General features: G+C 40.3%; 1 non-coding gene across 1 annotated transcript; it reads right to left on the bottom strand.

Moving 5' to 3' along the window:
• Positions 1–6,666: 6,666 nt before the first annotated feature.
• Positions 6,667–6,738, bottom strand: trnae-uuc (transfer RNA glutamic acid (anticodon UUC)). The gene has a single exon. It is a non-coding gene; the product is annotated as a tRNA-Glu (tRNA).
• Between the last annotated feature and the right edge of the window lie 401 nt (positions 6,739–7,139).

Genomic DNA, 7,139 nt, shown 5'->3' with positions numbered 1-7,139 from the left:
TATTGTTGCATTATTTTAAGGTTCGTAGCAACTCTTACTACATTACTGTCATCATCACTTTGAGTTTATTAGCAACTGTCACTACATTACTGTCGCATCATTTTGAGTTTATGAGCAATTCTCACGACATCACTGTAGCATTAAATTGAGTTCATTAGCAACTCTTACTAAATTACTGTCAGCATCACTTTGAGGTTGTTAGAAACTCTTTCTACATTACTGTAAGCATCACTGAGTTTCTTAGCAACTATCACTAAATTACTGTTAGCATCATTTTGAGTTCATTAGCAATTCTTCCGACATCACTGTCGCAATATTTTGAGGTTCGTAGCAACTTTTACTACATTACTGTCGCATTATTTTGAGGTTCGTAGCAACACTTACTACATGACTGTCAGCATCACTTTGAGGTTATTCGAAAGTTTCACTCCATTACTGTTAGCATCATCTTGAGTTCATTAGCAATTCTTCCGACATCACTGTCGCAATATTTTGAGGTTCGTAGCAACTTTTACTACATTCCCGTGCAATATTTTGAGGTTCTTAGCAACTCTTACTACATGACTGTCAGCATCACTTTGAGGTTCTTCGAAACACTTACTACATTACTGAAAGCATTACTGACTTGATTCGCAACTATCACTACATTACTTTTAGCATCATTTTGAGTTCATTAGCAATTCTTCCGACATCACTGTCGCAATATTTTGAGGTTCGTAGCAACTTTTACTACATTACTGTCGCATTATTTTAGGTTCGAAGCAACTCTTACTACATGACTGTCAGCATCTCTTTGAGGTTATTCGAAACTTTCACTCCATTACTGTTAGCATCATTTTAAGTTGTTGAGCAATTCTCACGACATCACTGTAGCATTAAATTGAGTTCATTAGCAACTCTTACTAAATGACTGTCAGCATCACTTTGAGGTTGTTAGAAACTCTTTCTACATTACTTTAAGCATCACTGAGTTTCTTAGCAACTATCACTACATTACTGTTAGCATCATTTTGAGTTCATTAGCAATTCTTCCGACATCACTGTCGCAATATTTTGAGGTTCGTAGCAACTTTTACTACATTACTGTCGCATTATTTTGAGGTTCGTAGCAACTCTTACTACATGACTGTCATCATCTTTTTGAGGTTATTTGAAAGTTTCACTCCATTACTGTTAGCATCATCTTGAGTTCATTTGCAATTCTTCCGACATCACTGTCGCAATATTTTGAGGTTGGTAGCAACTTTTACTACATTACTGTCGCATTATTTTGAGATTCGTAGCAACTCTTTGTACATGACTGTCAGCATCACTTTGAGGTTATTCGAAACACTTACTACATTACTGTAAGCATCACTGACTTGATTAGCAACTATCACTACATTAATGTTAGCAATATTTTGAGTTCATTAGCAATTCTTCCGACATCACTGTCACATTATTTTGAGGTTCGTAGCAACTCTAACTACATTACTGTTGCTTTATTTAAAGGTTCGTAGCAACTCTTACTACATTACTGTCAGCATTACTTTGAGTTTATTAGCAACTATCACTACATTACTGTTAGCATCATTTTGAGTTTATGAGCAATTCTCACGACATCACTGTAGCATTGAACTGAGTTCATTAGCAACTCTTACTAAATGACTGTCAGCATCACTTTGAGGTTATTCGAAACTCTTACTACATTACTGTAAGCATCACTGAGTTTCTTAGCAACTATCACTACATTGCTGTCAGCATCATCTTGAGTTCATGAGCAATTCTTACTATATCACTGTCGCATCATTTTAAGATCTTCAGCAATTCTTCTGACATCACTGTCGCATTATTTTGAGGTTCGTAGCAACTCTTACTAAATGACTGTCAGCATCACTTTGAGGTTATTCGAAACACTTACTACATTACTGTAAGCATCACTGACTTGATTAGCAACTATCACTACATTACTGTTAGCATCATTTTGAGTTCATTAGCAATTCTTCCGACATCACTGTCGCAATATTTTGAGGTTCGTAGCAACTTTTACTACATTACTGTTGCATTATTTTGAGGTTCGTAGCAACTCTTACTACATTACTGTCATCATCACTTTGAGTTTATTAGCAACTGTCACTACATTACTGTCGCATCATTTTGAGTTTATGAGCAATTCTCACGACATCACTGTAGCATTGACTTGAGTTCATTAGCAACACTTACTACATGACTGTCAGCATCACTTTGAGGTTATTGGAAACTTTCACTCCATTACTTTTAGCATCATTTTGAGTTCATTAGCAATTCTTAGTAAATCACTGTCGCATCATTTTGAGATCATTAGCAATTCTTCTGACATCACTGTCACATTATTTTGAGGTTCGTAGCAACTCTTACTACATTATTGTTGCATTATTTTAAGGTTCGTAGCAACTCTTACTACATTACTGTCATCATCACTTTGAGTTTATTAGCAACTGTCACTACATTACTGTCGCATCATTTTGAGTTTATGAGCAATTCTCACGACATCACTGTAGCATTGACTTGAGTTCATTAGCAACTCTTACTAAATGACTGTCAGCATCACTTTGAGGTTGTTCGAAACTCTTCCTACATTACTGTAAGCATCACTGAGCTGATTAGCAACTATCACTCCATTACTGTTAGCATCATTTTGAGTTCATTAGCAATTCTTCCGACATCACTGTCGCAATATTTTGAGGTTCGTAGCAACTTTTACTACATTACTGTCGCATTATTTTGAGGTTCGTAGCAACACTTACTACATTACTGTCAACATCACTTTGAGTTTCTTAGCAACTATCACTCCATTACTGTTAGCATCATTTTGAGTTCATTAGCAATTCTTCCGACATCACTGTCGCAATATTTTGAGGTTCGTAGCAACTTTTACTACATTACTGTCGCATTATTTTGAGGTTCGTAGCAACTCTTACTACATGACTGTCAACATCACTTTGAGGTTATTCGAAAGTTTCACTCCATTACTGTTAGCATCATTTTGAGTTCATTAGCAATTCTTACTACATCACTGTCGCATCATTTTGAGATCATTAGCAATTCTTCCGACATCACTGTCGCAATATTTTGAGGTTCGTAGCAACTCTTACTACATTACTGTCAGCATCACTTTGAGTTTATTAGCAACTATCACTACATTACTGTTAGCATAATTTTGAGTTGTTGAGCAATTCTCACAACATCACTGTAGCATTAAATTGAGTTCATTAGCAACTCTTACTAAATGACTGTCGCATTTTTTGGAGGTTCGTAGCAACTGTTACTACATCACTGTCAGCATTACTTTGAGGTTATTCGAAACTTTCACTACATTACTGTTCGCATCATTTTGAGTTCATTAGCAATTCTTCCGACATCACTGTATCATTATTTTGTGGTTAGTAGCAACTCTTACCACATGACTGTCAGCATCACTTTGAGGTTGTTCGAAACTTTCACTTCATTACTGAAAGAATCACTGAGTTTATTAGCAACTATCACTACATTACTGTTAGCATCATTTTGAGTTCATTAGTAATTCTTACTACATCACTGTCGCATCATTTTGAGATCATTGGCAATGTTTCCAACATCACTGTCGCATTATTTTGAGGTTCGTAGCAACTCTTACTACATCACTGTCAGCATTACTTTGAGGTTATTCGAAACTTTCACTACATTACTGTTAGCATCATTTTGAGTTCATTAGCAATTTTTACAACATCATTGTAGCATTATTTTGAGTTCATTAGCAACTCTTTCTCCATTACTGTCGCATCATTTTGAGATCATGAGCAATTCTTCCGACATCACTGTTATGAGGTTTTGAGGTACCTTTGTTTGTAACCTCGTCCCCACTGATCCTGGATCTGCTCGAGGTTCCTGCCTGTTAAAAGGAAGGTTTTTATCACCACTGTTGCAGGATGTGCTGCTGATGGAGAATTGTTGGCTATAAACTCATTGAACTCACTCCAAGTCAATAGTTTTGAGCAAACTCACGACTCCTGATGTTTAACTCAATTGTTTGTTAAACACAGAGATCCAGGTGTAGTCCCTCTATGTTCATCCACTAAACTAGAATAGAGTTCTCCTCTTTCCATGGTGGAACAAAGAAGGGGGAGGGTCAATAAGAATATGATCTTTGGACGTTACAGCATCTAAAGACTCAAATCCATATTTCAGGATACATATTTGAGAGGGAGGAAACAGTGATGGGAGGCTGGAGGCTTGAAGGGCTTGATTTTTAGCGGCCAGTGAAGCCACCTTTTGCTGGCTGAGTTCCAGAGACTCATGGAGGCTCTTTGTGGAGGATTTCCACGAGAGAGTCCAGCATCGAAACTTGTTAGTTTCCTGTCAACTGAGTCCAGGATGTCCCCGAGGTCCTCATTGGGTGATGAGGGTGCGCTGGACGGTCGGCTTCTTTTGGGAAGTGGGGTCACCACGTTACCGGTCCTCCCCATGACGGGTCGGTGGCAGCACTCGTCTACGTTCTCCTGCAGACTTTCTGCGGTTCCTTCTTCCAGATTTTATTGATGAGGATTGTTGTGGATGAGAGAATTGAAAATTCCTGACTGCAGTTTGAGGTTTTGATGATTCAAACTGTGTAGATTGGCGTTAAGAAGTTAGCTAGTTTGGATAAATTCAGGTGTGAGCCACCACACTGAATCAGGCACAGGTAGGACGTTCACCCTGACATAGAACATCAACAGTTTAACGTTGCTGGCAGGACTCCAACCTGAGCAGGGACACCCCAATGGATTTCTAGTCCATCGCCTTCACCACTCGGCCACAACGACCACATTCACACACACATTTGAAGAGGATGGATATTCACAAAATGATCTTAATTTCTGTCACAAGCCCATTTGTGTGAGGTCCTATTTTCTCTTTTTCAGCATTCCTTTGTTTCCAGGTCTCTAATAAGTGCAGAATTACAAAGACAAGCAAGCTGGATCCATCCTGGGCAGGTGATATGAGCCATTGACCACTGGCCAGAGACCCTGGCACAGACGTTGGGGGTGGTGAGAGAGAGCATTTCTACAATTATATTCTACATTTATAGAAGTCTACAATCCTACAATTTCATTGAGCAGACGCTTTTGTCCACAGCCACGTACGTACATCACATGTATAGAATATATATGTTCCTCTTTCATCTACTGATTAACCACTAAATGCAGTCAAATGCCAGTAAATTCTGAGCATTTATTCATTATTCATGATTATTCATTATTTTTGAATCCATTTTCACTGTCACTCTTCTGTTCATTTTCAGTTTGATTCATAAAAATGAACAAACTTTGACGTGTTTTCTTCTCTTGTGTGTCAACAACTTTGGATTGAATCTCCTGACAAACAGACCACATGACCAGGAGGAAGTGTTGTTGGTGAGTTTGGCCCCTGAGCTCAAGACAGTTGGGACCAATAAAGGACAGCTTCCAATGCAGCTGTGAAGCCTCGTTGTCAGCTGGGAGGAACGACAGGTGTCTCCCTCTAGTGGCTCCTCACAGCAACACCAGCCTCATTTCATTCACATGCATCCACCACCTCACTACCAAAGGCCAGTTGGGCCTCCACAGACAGGAGAGTTTCAAGTGTTGGACAAAGGTCTTTAAGATGTTCTTATTAATTCTATAACATCTGAGATTAAAATCTATGGAATTACAACCAACAAGCAGCCAAACACCTGATCAGATGCTCCTTCATGAGGCTGAGAAGAATCAATCTAAACTGGGATGAAGAAAATTAACTGAGAGGAGAAACCTCCTGATTGGATGACATGGACCCACCTGATCCATGTCAGCCTTGTTGGAGCAGAAAGAGGTGGATCAGAGGAATCAGTGGATCAAGACTCAGGTGGCAGATGAAGAGTCTCTTTATTCACAATGGAGTCAGAGAAATCTTCCAACGTGAGAGAACGTGACAGACCATTTTATACTGAAGACAGGCTGTGTGTGTGTGTGTGTGTGTGTGTGTGTGTGTTTATGTGCAGACTTTTCCCTGGAACAACGTTTTTTATTTGAAGCAAGAAAGCAAGAGCCTCCAGATCAAAGTCAGAATTGATGATGATGTCATCAGGGCTTTGATAGTGTATTTATTTGTACCTAGAATTCTGTCTTTGATCTCAGGAGGATGTGAGAGAAACTCAACTTTAAAAAGTATATGAGAGCATTCAGCTTGGTTAGAAAACATTTTGACTGTTCAACAGTAGAGTTTGTTAGAAACAGTTTACAACACTCAGAATTAAATTGAAGATACAAAAACCTTCCACACTTAAATCCTGTCTCTAACTTCAAACTGGGGATGAACATTTTTATAATCAATCTGTCTCTATGTGTTGGCCCTGCCATGGACTGGTGACCTGTCCAGGATAAACCCCGCCCCTCACCTGAGGGATAGGCTCCACCCCCACGAACCATTGCAGATCATCAATAACCAAAGCTACTAAGGAGGATTACAGAGTTTGGGAGTCAGTGACTTAATAGAGTCTAACAAAGGGTTGGACCTGAATGAGACAGTCACCCTTCAACATGGGGCCATGGCAGAGTGAACCAAGAACACTACAATGGGGGTGAGAGTGGAGCCATGATGGACTCACAGTTCATCACCTCCACCATCATGTGGACCACCTGATCACCTCTCCCTCAACCTCTAAATAACTCATTCCCTGACCGGGAATCGAACCCGGGCCGCGGCGGTGAAAGCGCCGAATCCTAGCCACTAGACCACCAGGGACCACACTGAGCTCTCCAACAACAGAGACTATAGACAATGACTCAAGAACACAGGACTCTGTGGTCTCAGCTTGAGATGCAGAAGGTCCACCAAGACCACCAGACACCTCAGCCCCCTAAAGACAGTCCACCCCCAGGATCCTGCCCCCTCTGCTCCAACTCAGCCCTCCATTCATAACATGACTTTCGCTACGTCCGAACTGCCAAGTACCAACCTACGTCCTCCTGCTACAACCTAAACATGGCGGCACCACTCAGACACCCGAGAAGATTGGTGGGGAAGCACGACCTCTGCTGGCAGAGCACAGACACCGCAATTAGGTAGACAGCACCAACGAAAGCCCCACCTGCTGGCCTGACTGTGGTACTGCACTCCACTCTGAACAAACCCTTCACTCATTC

Source organism: Aulostomus chinensis, chromosome 1 (genome assembly GCF_037954235.1).
Source record: "Aulostomus chinensis isolate RoL2024-O1b breed Wild chromosome 1, RoL_Achi_v1.0, whole genome shotgun sequence".
Taxonomy (NCBI): Eukaryota; Metazoa; Chordata; class Actinopteri; order Syngnathiformes; family Aulostomidae; genus Aulostomus; species Aulostomus chinensis.
The sequence above is the reverse complement of the archived record's forward strand: the minus strand, read 5'-3'. Positions and strand labels throughout refer to the sequence as shown.